Below are 14123 nucleotides of genomic sequence, written 5' to 3' on the forward strand. Positions count from 1 at the left end.
AGAGCTGGCTCAGTGGCTAAGAGCACTGACTGCTCTTCCAGAGGTCCTGAGTTCAATTCTCAGCAACCACATGGTGGCTCACAACCATCTATAATGTGATCTCATCCATACTGTATACATAATAAATAAATCTTTTTAAAAAATTAAATAAATAAAAAAAATTTTAAAGACATGCAGAAGATACAAAGGTGGGGCTCCGAGGCTTTGGAAACCCATGCTTCTCTAACACATGGTGATTGCTCGGCGTCACGGTTAGAATCCTGGGTGAGCCAAAAGGTGGTGGTCACCCTGGAGAGGAGACACTGCTCCTAGACCTCAGTGACTATGAAATAAGCGGACATTTCTGCCCTGCTATATGGTCTAGGTGAAGGTCACAGCAATGCTTAGCTGCTGCCAGGCCTGACTCAGCAGTCATGCCGGATTGGCTGTTGAGAATTGTGTTGGATATTACCTTCCTTCTGGCTGTCATATTCTGCTGCAACACAAGGGGAGAGAGTAAACAAGATAATAAATGCTGAAACTCACTAAAGATGATTTTCAAACCCCTTCTTAATCCCCATCCAGAGTCTACGTACACTTCACAGTGCTTTTTGTTTGTTTTTTTTTTGTTTGTTTGTTTGCTTTTTAGAAAACCAACGGTCTAAGCCCCACCCATCACTTCTCACACCTGTTGCTTGGAACAGCCAGGGAAACCACCTGTAAGAAACCTACTTAAATTCCTGGCTTTGTCTGCACGCTCACACAAAAGCATGCATTCCCTTTAGCAGACAGTGGAGGGCGATGTTGTACCGACGTGTTTCCACACACCAGCCTCTCAGGAACCTTGCTTTCCACGGGAAAAGGGCCCTTTCCCACACTAATATGAACATGATGTACGATAATGAAAACAGTAACTACACCAACATATTTTCCCCAGAAGTTCTTTTTATTTGTTCAGAGTGTGAACGTGGGACCCTTTAACTATGAGATACCGAGATAAATGAATGGGGTCCTGAAAAGGGTAGAGAGCATTGAAAATAATTTCAAGATGGCCTTCCCGGACCTTGTAACTTGATGATTTTTGACTACTGTATATTAGGAGTCTAATTACAAACCATTGTTCAGCCGTTTAAAGATAATATAACAGCAATAAAATACAGAAACACCAAGATTAACATCTGGCTGCAATCAGCCTAGCGTCGTAAACGAGACTCGCTGACTAGATTTCTCTGGGCACAAACCTGGCAAGAATGACAGAAAGATACACTTCTAAAGGAAGAGCTGGGACGGCTGAGTGTTATTTTCAACTGCCACACTTAAGACTGGCGCTAGCCACTTCTCCATTCCCTCCCTGAAGCCTAAACTCCGAAGACCCAATTTAATTCCTGCCTTTTCCGTTCCCGCAGCAAACTTGCTTCTGTTCGACAGAGGCTTCTTTGTAGCCCTCCGCTAGTCTGGTCGGATACTGCTCCACACCACACAGGTAACTTAATAAATCAATTTAAGAAGGAGAGGCAAGTTTATGGCATGCTTAGAATATTCTAGAAGTGCAAGCAGAGAGAGAGAGAGTTGGCTTTAATTCAAGCACACTTTCATAATTCCTAGGAGGGTCGCCAAGCAAGAATACAGGACAAGCACTTCAATTTGTTTTTTTGGTTTTTTTTTTTTTTTCAGATAAATAAGATTATTTTAGTGTATCTCCCACACAATGTGTGAGCCACACTTAACACGTTAGGAGTATTTGTTGTTTAGCTGGAGTTCAAATTTAATTGTGCTTCCTCTGGAAGGAGGGGTACCCTTGGATAACAGGGCTGCACAAAGCAAGCAGAACTGTTATGTGCAGCCTCTGCAGAGCTTCCAGGCCACATGCAGTCCGTGTTGTGTGAAGGTGGAAAGAGAAGTCTGTGGATTTACATGCATTTAAAACGTGCCTGCTGCTCGGGATGGGGAGAGGTAGGAGACAGGTCTCCCCCGCCCCCTTCATTACCCAGAGAGTATGGTGCTGCCAATAGCCCACTGGAGATAACGTGGCTGATTGAATGTTGTGATAGTTTGAATACAAAGTGTCCCCCACAGGCTAGGTTTGGAATTGTTTGTTCCACTGCTAGTAGTACTATTTAAGGAGGTTGTGGACTATTTAGGAGGGGTGTCCTTGGCAACAGAAGTAGGTTACTAGGAGGAGGCTTTGACATGTTCTACCTGGTATCCAGTTCTTCTTCATTGTCTACTTCCTGGTCTACTACAGTGATGAGCAGCTTCCGCCACAGCTTTCATGGCCATGAACTGAGCTGTTCTGTATACCTTTCCTGTCTTGGACTTAAATCTATCGAAACCCTCAGCCAAAAATCAATCATCCATCCCTTACATTATTACTATCAGGTGTTGTGGTCATCAGAATGCTGAAGTCACTAATAATTCTGTTTAGTGGACAACGCACTTGGGGAACCAGGTCTGTAGGAACTGTGGCCGGCAGCTAACAGCAGGTTTCATCCTAAGTCACACAGTGAAAATAAAAGACATGGCTGCCTTTCTTCCAAACTTAGGTGGCAGAGAAAACAGCCCACCTCAAACAACAGTTAATGTGGCATCGGCTGCTCATGAGCTTCATTTCATGTGTCCAGCAGTCAAGTGAACAAAGCATTTAAACGTGTTCCCTGAGGCTTTCAGATGGCAGGTAGCAAGCAAATGGCAACCTGGCAAGCACTGTACCCCCGAGTTATATTTCTCCTTGGTGTGAAAACAGAGAGACGGGAATCCTTGTGTACTATGCTGAGCTTGTACCTGGTGTAATCATTATGAAAAACCATTCAGCCTAAAGGGTCCTGAGAACTAAACGTAGAATAATCCTATGGTCCAGCAATGCTCTTCTATGTATGCAACCAAGAAGAATGCAGCCAGTATGTCTGCTGTCTTTGGCCCTGTATTCACTGAAGCATTGTCTTAAGTAGCCAAGCAATATAACCAAACCTAACTGTCAGTTCACATGTGGATAGATGAAGAAAATGTTACACACACACACACACACACACACACACACACACACACACACACCACTGTCTATTATCCTTAGACATTTCTGTCACTTATGGCAATATGGGTAACCTGGGAACATCATGTGAACTAAAATAAACAAAAAAGATCAACTGTTTGATATCGATTATATGTGGGGTTCAAAACAGTCAGACTCGGTGGCAGAGAGGATAATGGTGGTTGTCAGGAATGAGAGAGGCAAGAAGGGGTAGGGAGGTAATAGTTGTAGGGGGGCAATTTTCAGCTAAGCAACAGGAACAAATTGGTGAGGTCTGTGGTCCTACATGATGGTTATAGTTATAATAGCACATTGCATACCTCAAAATTACTGAGTATGTAAGTAAAAGATATGTTAATTGTCTTGGCCTAATCATATACCTTGCCCTGATATATATATATATATATATATATATATATATATATATATATATATATATGTATATATATCCTGTTTTTATATGTATACATATATATTTAAGATAAAAAATTTAAGTGGATAAAGTTTAAGAACACTTGAAATTATTAGGAAAATGAAATTGTATTCTAGATTTTAAAAATTAAGCAAGCAGACAAAATGTCAGACTTTCTTTATTGTTTTGTTTGGTTGGTTGGTTGTTTTGTTTTGTTTTCTTTGCAGTCATGGGAGTTGAACCCAGGACCTCACACCCATCAGAAAAATGCTCTACTAACCTCAACCTTCCTCTCAAAAACTGAAGAGAATGATTCTCAAGCTAATAAAACCAGAGTCACCCAAGGCCCATGCACTGCAAAAGCTGCTGTTGCTTTTGTTGTTGTTGCTCCTACACAGATGACATGTAAATGAAGAAGCTCAAAAGGATGGGACAGTGCTAACTAGTACCTCAAAACATCACAGCCCGGTTAGCCATGGACTAAGCAGAGTCTGATGCGCTTGAACACATTACAGTAAGAAAGATTAACTGTCACAGAATCTCTGCAGTCTTTGGGAGGGTGAGGTCAGGAGCCAGACATAACATATAGAGCTTCGAGCTCTGGATACAGGTTGTTTAATGCACATCTTTCAGGGCAAGAAACTGACATAGGGATCATCACTCAGGGTTGGAGGATTCGGTAAAATGATTGCTTTGAAGGGAGTTTTGATAAGTAAATTGAGGTCCTAAAAAGTAAGCGTTGTACCCAGATGAGCAGATTTTGTTTTTCCTAATATGTGATTGTAGGAATTTCTTAAAGCAAACAAGAAAGTTAAGCTTTGATGTCAGCCTTATCTGCCTTATACCATTCATTTCCTTAGAACAAACAATGTAGCCATCCTGACTAGGTGGACCCAGGTCTATCTTCCCATGGCAACCTTTGATTTCAGTGTAGCCCAAATGTAGAGTTGTTACCTAGTGAAGTAACCTACAGTATGTCAAGCTCTTTCCACATTTCATAGACAAAAGTGACTTTTATGTTCTTTTTGCTTGACAAGGAAACAAGTCTGAAAGATACTGCAAAACCCTAGTGGGTCAATCACCGATGGATGGTCTCAGATTTGCAATCCTTTTCTTTTTAAAAAGCTGGGTGTGGTGGAGCACGCCTTTAATCCCAGCACTCAGGAGGCAGAGGCAGGCGGATCTCTGTGAGTTCGAGGCCAGCCTGGTCTACAAAGTGAGTCCAGGACAGCCGAGCCTAACACAAAGAGACCCTGTCCCGAAAGCAAAACCAAAAACAAAAAATTAATATATATTTTACTTATCATAGAAGATATATACTTTATTTTCATAGATAAATACTAGTGTAAACAAAGGTGCTATAGAAACATGATAATTATAGGAAAGCTGGTTGAAATTAGGTAGCTAAATTTTGTCCACATAGATTGACATTGACAGAAACTGAGGCGTGCTTCAATCTTCTTACCTCAGTCTTCAGCAATGATTAGGACTGAAAGATGTAAAGCTGGCCGTCTTGGGCCTCCACTAGAATCTTTCCCTCCGGAGGGGAAAGACACTTTCTCCTACAAGTTTATCATCTGGCTCCCTCACTTAACTCAGTGCCCTACCTTCCCTGAAGCGGGATGCTACCAACACCGCAGACCCACCTTCCAGCCCCAGCTTGCTGCTCACAAGTCGCCACTAGACTGACTTCACGCGAAGCTTAGGCTTACTTTCCCAAGGAATTAAATGGCTTGAGTGCTGTAGTCACCTCTCTTTCCCGGGATAATCCATCAAAAACATGGCCTAAGTCAAGATAACACCAAGCCCCCGGTTTTCAAAGTCAGACATGAAATTATATCTCAGTGACTTCCTTTGACCCAAAAGAAAAATGCGAACCAGCCTTACTTAGTTCTCTGTGTTAATCACGAAGGAGGAATGTTTGAAGCGCCCGGCCGATCGTGATGTTTTTCAACCATGCCTCCCAGCGTCACATGCCTCTTGAACTGCGCTGTTTGTTTAAATCATCGCCTCCAGTGACCTTGCTCTCTCTATTTATTATGCTTCAGATGAAATAATATTGTAGGCGTTCCCATTTTCTAAATTCCACACTACTATAAAATATACAGTGGATCTATCACTATCTTGCAGATGTGCTATGACTTTGAAACTGTCTGTGAGCTAGCTACAGACCATCCCTTTCTGAGAAACAAAGACCAACTCTTCCTTTGCTTTGGGAAATACTAGCTTCTTTGTTTTAAGTCTAGAGTTCGGATTTATGCTTTTCTCTTAAATGGAATTTTCTGTTTGTTTTATGCCTTGCCTGGATAGCCCTCCATGGAAAACAAAACTGATTCTGGGCACAAGCTGGTATCAATGGGTTTTTGCTTTGGAGCATAGGGTTCTATATGAATAAAAGGAAATGTTCTTTTTCCTTAACACTTCAGAGCTCAAGAGAAACAGCAACAATACAATTGCTCCTAGAATTTTAGTATGTATTTCAGCATATCTGTATAATAATAATAATAATAACTTCAGTTTTAACTATTCACAATTAAAACATCTATGAGTATGTTGGGTCCAATATTGCCTAAAATAGGATGACCTAGACTTGGAAATTCTTTTCCTTTTAAAGAGACTACATCAATCTTATTCATTATAGTAGAAATATACTTTATTTGCATAAATAAATACCATTTAAACACAGGTGCTATAGAAATATGATAATTAGCAATACCAACGCTACTTGAAATTAAGTAGTCCTGTTTTGTCCACTAAGATTGACAAATAAGAATACTGGATGAACCATGTATCCTTTTCTCCAAACTATGGGATCTCTTTAAGACTAAGTGAAGTCTGAGGCCTTGAAATTATGATTAGTGTTACAAGGAGCAAGTTATCAAAAAATGTATCAATTTGAGATCTAAATCTATTGCCATTCTTGAGGAAGGAGTCTTTCCTAGATAGTTTGTACCTAAAACAAAACAAAAACAAACAAACAAAACAAAACAAACAAAAAAAAAACATAAAAAAACCCTCCATGGATTTCTGAAAACACTATTATGCTGATGTACTGTGTGGTCATCTGTGACATATAGGAAAGAGAAAAGCTTTTCACCACTACCCTCAAAAATCAACTTTTCCTCCTTTTGGAGAACACATTGCTCCTGTTGATTTTGAGGGTTTTTAAAATGTAGAGAAAGACAGCAGCTCCCAAAGTCCCATATGGAAAGATGTATATCTTACTTTTACCAGTGTCAAAAGAATAAGGATAAGTTAGAAAAAAAATTTACATTTCTGCATTTGGGTGAAAAAAATCATTTCAACTCTGAGCTGATTTTTTTTCTGGTTGCAATCATAGAACAGTGTAACTAAAACTGAAAGAAAATATTGATGCTGAACCCACGGTCCTGCAGAGGACCTTAGGCACACACTTCCTTTGCTCACCATTCACCTAGTCATTGACTTCCGTTCCCAACGAACTCTGTCTTAGGGGGCAAAGACTGGAAAATAAACGAGCCTCACCTTGATCTTGCTAACCCACTAGAGAGAGCACGAGTGCCCCAAGTGCTTTGAAGAAGTAAGTAATTCTGCATATCCTGGAACACCTAGGATGTAAAGACAGTGTGATTGACCCATGTGGCTAGGCTCTCAGAAGCTGCAGAGTGTGGGACAGTGTTTCTATAGCCCAGGACGAGATGCAAACTAAAAATTTTAAGTCTGGATTCCACCACATCTTATTCCTTCAATGCCATTGCTAATTAAAAGGTAACAATAAATTCAGCCTTCAAATGTCAGGAACGATCAAGTTACTGAAAAGAAACATAGTGTCAAGTGGCAATGATTGGGAACCCCACACTGGGTGGTACAATCTCCCTGTGGATAAGCAAACCAAACTGCCTATCTCCGCCATCCACAAGTGGGTTAACAAATTTACCTTAAAACCAAGGTTTTGAACAACTCTAAACTCTACATAAAGGAATGGTGAGGGTGCCTCCGTTGAGGTCAGTTTCTACCTTGAACTTAATTAAGAATTTCAACCATTCTAAGTTAAAATATGAATTCCCAAATGGGGACAGCCGCAGCCGCAGCTGCAGTTTTCCAAGCCTGATGCCTCCTCATTCTCCCCTCCAGCCAGCGTTAGCCTCAGGCACGCTTGTAAAAGTTTGCCTCCACATCCCTGAGGCTGTGGGAGGACCAGCAGCTTTGGCAGGCCCGCGGTTCACTGAAAGCGGCTTTGCACTAGCACTCCATTTATTTCTGAAATGCTGGCAAAGCTGAAAGAGGCTCCAATTCCACAAGGGGCAACATTTGTCTTCAGAAAAATTGTCAGCACAGGTAAAACAGCTGTGCGCAAATTAAGAGAAATTAGCTATTGCGTCAGATTCCTGTAGTTGAGGATGATTTTCATTGACATAGAGGTACTGTATTCTAAAGTCATAAAAAGTAGTGTTTCCCAAATGAGACCCAGAGATACCAAAGATAGCACGTGTGTGATCTATGCCCCGTCTGAGAATGAAGCGGGGAAATCACATCATCTCTAACTATCTGGCTGTCCCCACTCATGGTAACAGGGTTACCCAGGCTCTGGCCATTAAGTACTGGGAGGAAGGACATCCCAGATGGAGATATGAGGGACAGATGATATGCTTTTGACCCCCAGAAGGGAGCTGGTATCTAACATTGTCCCAGAGGTCGGCCTTGCCAAGCACACAAGACAGTCCCGTCTCCTCTGTGATTCACTAGCTGCTAAGAGCGTGGATGCTGTGAGGCAATTTTAAAATATGCATTGTAAGTATTGTAAGAAGTCTGGGACAAGCAGGGGACCAAGATACAAAGACAGTGCTGTAGAACTTTATTTGCAAGCCCAGATTTTAAACTTGGCTACTGTGTGCACAAAAACAACAGCAAGAGCACGTTTGGTGCCATAAAGTAAGTTATAGGAGACAGGATTAGAAAAGAGACAAAGATGGTAGGAAAAACTGAAGGGCTGGGAACTAGGTGACTGTGGTGTATACATGCATCTTTGTGGACCAAAGCATCTCAAGGCGAATTGTTTACTTCATCAATAGCCCAAATCCCTCCCTGGACTGGGAGTTAACTATATTCATCTCTCAAGTGATGCATCACAATAGATTTTTAATACTGAGCTCTCTAAGTTCCCTTGGCACGGGATGTTTTACAGTTCTTTATGATGGACCATTCATGGTATATATCAAAATTTTAAGGCTGACTAGAGCCAGTTCATCACAGTTAATTGGTTAATTTTCAGGAATTTACAAAAAAGTTTTCAAAAGAAGCTATTATTAAAAAATAATGTAGGCTTACAATTGAATAAGCTATATTAAAAACAAGCAAATAACCCTATCCAGGGATTTTTATTTTAGTTTTTGTATTTTTCAGCCTAATCTCTCATTTTATCACCTGTTCATAATCTCTTTTTGTATTTTTGAAATAACTGTTCCTGTAACATCTCTGTCACCTGATTCAGAATCTGTATCATCTCATTAGCATCTTCACCTCATCCTTCACCACGTGACACCTTTGTCCTATTCTTATCCACTGAGTCGAAACCTACACACCCTTGGCTGCTATGGACGAGACTCAGAATATTACTTGACTCCTATGGAAAACAATGGCGTTCTTGTTTTACAAAAACAAGTCAAAGCCACATATGTGCGGGTATAAGTTCCAAAGCACCATCTTCAGTCCATGGCTTGGAGGTCAGTCCAGTTTTCAAGGACAGGCAGTATTGAGTGGATGTGCCCTGCTTGTGTGGCTTTGCAGCGGCTAGCCTCTGTCCTAGACCCCAGGGTCTGCAATTTCAGTTCTCAAAATCCTGTGTGCCGATTAGAACCAGATTCTATTCTGCAAAGCTCAGTGGTGAATCTAGACTGTATTCATAAACAACCTGACAGGGTTGCTTACCCAGACTCCTCTCCCCGTGTCCTCCTGAGTCTTCTTCAGCACGCAGGGTGGGGTGGTACTTCTTGATCATGTGGAATGCCAGCACTTCAGTTGCTTTATTCTGTTGAGCCCCTCCACAGCTGCCGGCACATATTGGACCAAATGGGAAGAGAGTTGAAAGGAAGACAGTAAAGGGAGTCATGCTTTGTGTCCATCCTTTTTCTCCCATCTACTTCCCACTTAAGATTCCTTGAAGAGTCTCCCACCTCCGTCCTAGCTCCATAACCACGTTGTTCAGCGAGGGGAGGAAGGAGTCCACTGCTCTACATCTGGGGGCTTTACCATCTCCTGACTTCCTGAAAGAGGTTGCTAGCTATCCTGTTTTTGTAAACCTCCATTTTTTCTAATGATTCCTTTGAGCTTGTACTTTCTAGACCCTTCTTTGTCACATTCTCTTCCCTCTAGATTTTATCCAAATTTTAATGCTCATAATATGAGGCTACTGTCTCTCTCAGTGCAGATACTATAAATCTATTGAAGTAGGTGAGCATATGTTAGTTTTGTCAGTAGTTACAATTCCTTATTCATGTGTACTCAATTATTAGAAACGCCATGCACTTTGCATTTGAGTATCAGGTCTTTATTAAACCATTGTATTTGCTGATTTTCTCTCAATTGCAAGAATGTGGAATTGTTAATACTCAATTATGGCTGTAGTTGGTCATTCTTGCATACTGATAACGACATTGGGAATTCTGACAGTAGCATGTGCCTTGTGGGCTATCTGAGTCTTGTGTAGCAAACAGAAGTCAGCTTTATGACACTCCAAGGAAGCTGTGGCGTGGGAAGACTTTGAAAAGGCAGCATCCTTCTCTGTGTACTGACTTTCCTCAGCCCCTATAACACATGCCGTATTTAATCCCCAGGGCTCCTCTCCCTCGTCAACCTTGGGCTATGTGCTTTGATGTGTGAAAAGCAGATTTTTTCAAAGCATAACAGGTAGGTACCTAACAGTTGTACAGAGTTCCGGCCCACCCACCTACAGTAGAAGAAACTGAATTTGAGAAACAGTGTGGGGACAACTTCTCCCAGAGAATATAAGATAGAGAGTCAAATGACATCAAAAGAGGAAAACTTGGTGGGGATGGGGGGAGGGAAGAAGAAGAAGAAATGTAAAGAGAAGGAAAAGAAATAGATCAAGATCCAGCACAACCATTGCTGCCCATATCAGCCTAGGTCCTTGTGAGGCCAACCCATCACTGACTGTCAGAACCAGGGTCCTTCTAACACCCCTCATGGCATAACCAACATTGTTGTATCTTTGGAGGATTTCTTTGTCAAAGAAAATTAACTGGGTGGAGAATAATGGCTGTTTCAGAAAAAAAAATCACTGAAAATGTAAAAGAGAAAATTATGAAGAAAAAAAAAAGAGAGAAAATTATGGCTCAATAAGATAGGGCCTGGTAAAGAAAAAGGAGAGAAGTGAAGAAGACACCTTCTATGAAGAACTTCAATCATTCAAAAACATGGCGTAATGACCCCCCCAACAGGCTTTAATAACCGTTAGTTGATGACGAAGCTGGTTCTGCCTAGACCATCCCTTCCTAGGGCCACCCACAACCTCACTCCACTAAATAGTTTTGAAGCAAAGCTCAGATCTGGAAACATTTCCTCTTTAACGCTGCAGTATGTATACATGTATGTTAGGGGTCGGGGGAGTGTGCCCCAAGAAGCTACATCTTTACTCCACGGGAAAGTAAACCAAAGGAAACAGAGAAAAACCAAAGTTAATGTATGGAGGTGGGGTGGCAGGGGGAGTGAAGACAGGTAAAGAGGAAGAAACGGATCCATTCCTAGCAATTACCCTCAGACTTTCATTTTACATTTTAAAGAAGACAGAAGACTTCGTTGTTATTCCTTTACACTGAGGAAAGCATACACCAGAAACCAAGCAGAGCAGTCCCCAGGGGAATAAAACTGATATTGAAGGGAAGTCAGTCCACCCCATATGGTTAAATATGAAAGAAACATATCTGAGCTGCATTGGTCCATGGTGGCAACACTTTTTAAAATATATGGGCCGTGACCATACTTTCAGAGTTTGTATTTATTTTGCTTCGTTCCACGAGATGTAAACTGGGATATTCAGTTATAAAATAGCATTTTATTGCTTCTGGGTAATTCCCCAAGAGAGGAAAACAAAGTATTTTCCCCTCAAAAAAAAAAGTGATAAATGTTTAATGAAACATTTAGACCTTTCCCACTTAAAGGTTAGATGTGGCGTTAGAATATTTTTATAAGCATATGATATCTTTCACCTGAATTGAGCTAATGAATCAGAGTCCAGGTATGAATTCTGAAAGACGTGCCTGTGGCATCCACATCTGATGGATTTCCTCTTTAGTAAAAGCAATTCCATTCTGTGTGCATTCTGTCATTTAAAAAGTTTCTGAGCACCCCCCCCCCACACACACACCTCAAAAATACACCAGCTGGGAAACCATGTGCAAGGGTTTGCAACACCAGGGCTAGCTAAATTGCTAGCTACTTGAATGGAAAAGTATGTCTGTTTTCTCTTGTCCACACAAGCATATCCAAGTACTGTCCTTAACGGGGCTTTTGACATCAGGTTGTTTTCAAACTCAGCTACTTCCTGAGAAGTGTGGGAAAAACCAGAAGCAAACATAACAATGGATCTTTGGGATGTGCAAAGATTTCCAAGCAAAAGAAGAAAACTGGCAATGCCCTTAGGATTTTCATCAAAGCTTAGTCCCTTTCTCAATGGGTGCTTGAGCCAGGGGCCAGACCAGGGACTAGCCAATCCCATTTATCCACTCTCAAGGCGTGTGGCTGGTAAAAGCTACAGTTGTAAGGAGCACCTGTGTGCAAATGTGCACTCTGCTGTGCAGAGCGCGGTCTCCCCCTTCTATTTCCTGTTACGGTGTTTTCTGCTGCCTCATTTTTATACCTCTGGTTTTCATTAAATAAAAGTCAGAAGTAGAAGACTGTAAATCTCTTTATGTTGTACGCAGCTCTAGGGCAGCAGGTCCCTCATTCCCGGCCTAAGGACTTCACTGCCAAAGCCAGGGTTCCAGCCCTAGGGGAGGGAGGGAGGGAGGGAGGGAGGGAGGGAGGAGGGAGGCAACGGGGTGGGGTGGGAAGGAGGCCTCCTTGTCTAGGGACTGTGAACCTGAGTGCCTTTTCTCTTCTGGGTTTGTTTGCTCAGCTGGAGGGACACGCTCTGCTCCAGGACTACCAGAGCTTGTGGAAAACAGCTTCCTCCAACGGCCAACAATCCATTTTAAAGAAGTTTGAAGCTAAGGGGAAAGCTCAGTTGAGGCTCCATGCTCAGCTTTCCTCTCCTTTCCTCTGTACATGGAAAGGTGAGCCTTGTAAACAGTTACTATTTCACATCCCATCTGCAGCACAGTCCACCAGAGCAGGGAGGCTCTCAGGACGTTTTTCCACCCCAGTTTCGGCCGTCTTCCCACCTATCTTCTTGTTAGCCCATAGTCTTGCCTTTCTCCTCTATTAAACACCCCTACCACTGTCCACCTCTCAAGGAAAAATATGTCTCTCACCAACATATGTCAACCTTACCATGTTCTGTTATAGGCCCTGGCTCAACACAGTAGTTGGAATGTCTGGGGCATCGTGGACACTCAGAGGAGGATTTTACCCATCCTTCTTTGGAATGGAGCAGTGAAAGCTAAGTATCCAGAACCTCGCTGGGGACTTCCAAGGAGAGAGTCAAGAGCATTGGAGAAGAACAACCCTGACTTCGCTGGGCCTCATTCTTTATGGTGGTCACTCAGCATAGAAAGAACACCTTGAATAAAGGCAGTGAGTGATCAGAGATGACACTCAGAAATGGTCACACCCATGTTAACTAGCAGAGGAACAGAGACACCAGTTCCAAATGCCTCCAAGGTCTCCAGCAGTGGTGGTTTATACTCTACAGAGACAAGGCTTTCTAGCCTTCAGGTGTCTCCAGTGAGGAGGTAATAGCCCCATTAGCCAATAGCCCCCGCCTGAAAGCAGAGCCCAATGAAACATAGTCAGAGCCCATAACATGAGGCCCATCCAGGCCCCCTGTTCCTGAGCTAGCAGCAGGGAGAGGGCAAGTCTCTGAGCCTTTACATTCGCAAGGGCCAGGAAAATGTCTCTATGAAAAAAAGCAAGAAGAAAAAAGGGGCAAGCCCTGACCCACAGGAGGGCAGGGAGATATTCCTTGGCCTCACATCACCATAACTTTAGCTTCTAATTTCTGGTTGTCAGGATTCATCTCCTACAATATAGAAGCCGACGGGGACATATGCTCATCTTGAGAAAAGACCCCACAGCATCTCCAGATGTTTTGGGTTATCCTATGGGGAGGAGAAAAGCCTAGGCTGAGAGAAGTAAATATGTTCATTCCCTGAAAGAAGGAAGGTCACCAAGTGGGAACAGCTTCTACGCCTTTGGAAGTATCACGTTTCAACCAAGGAGCCAGGAATAAGATATCACTTGTTAACTCTGCTAATCCAGTAAGTGGACATCGGACAACTGAGCCATTATTTGGCGCTCTTTGCTCAGTATCCCCTGACAAGGAAACAATGTCCTGCTGGGGTTAGGTGTGGTATGTGCTAAGATGACATAAAGCTTTCAGCAGCTTTAGCAAAAGCTGATTTTTATGTTAGAGAACAGCACACACTGAATCAGTATGAGAAACTGCAGCCTCTCCATCCCCTTCTCAGGAAATACATCACTAGGAAATTACCCCCAGGACATAGAGTTTTCAGTGTGTGTGTCTGCGCATGTGTGTGTGTGTGTGTGTGT

The 14123-nt window shown here is 42.3% G+C and overlaps 1 long non-coding RNA gene across 1 annotated transcript; it reads left to right on the forward strand.

Moving 5' to 3' along the window:
• Positions 1–1348: 1348 nt before the first annotated feature.
• On the forward strand, positions 1349–12638 carry LOC311604300. The gene is made up of 3 exons (XR_014781448.1): positions 1349–1462; positions 10232–10304; positions 12532–12638. It is a non-coding gene; the product is annotated as an uncharacterized lncRNA (long non-coding RNA).
• Positions 12639–14123: the final 1485 nt, after the last annotated feature.

The sequence above is a fragment of the Acomys minous genome (assembly GCF_964271855.1).
Source record: "Acomys minous genome assembly, chromosome: 9".
Classification (NCBI taxonomy): domain Eukaryota; kingdom Metazoa; phylum Chordata; class Mammalia; order Rodentia; family Muridae; genus Acomys; species Acomys minous.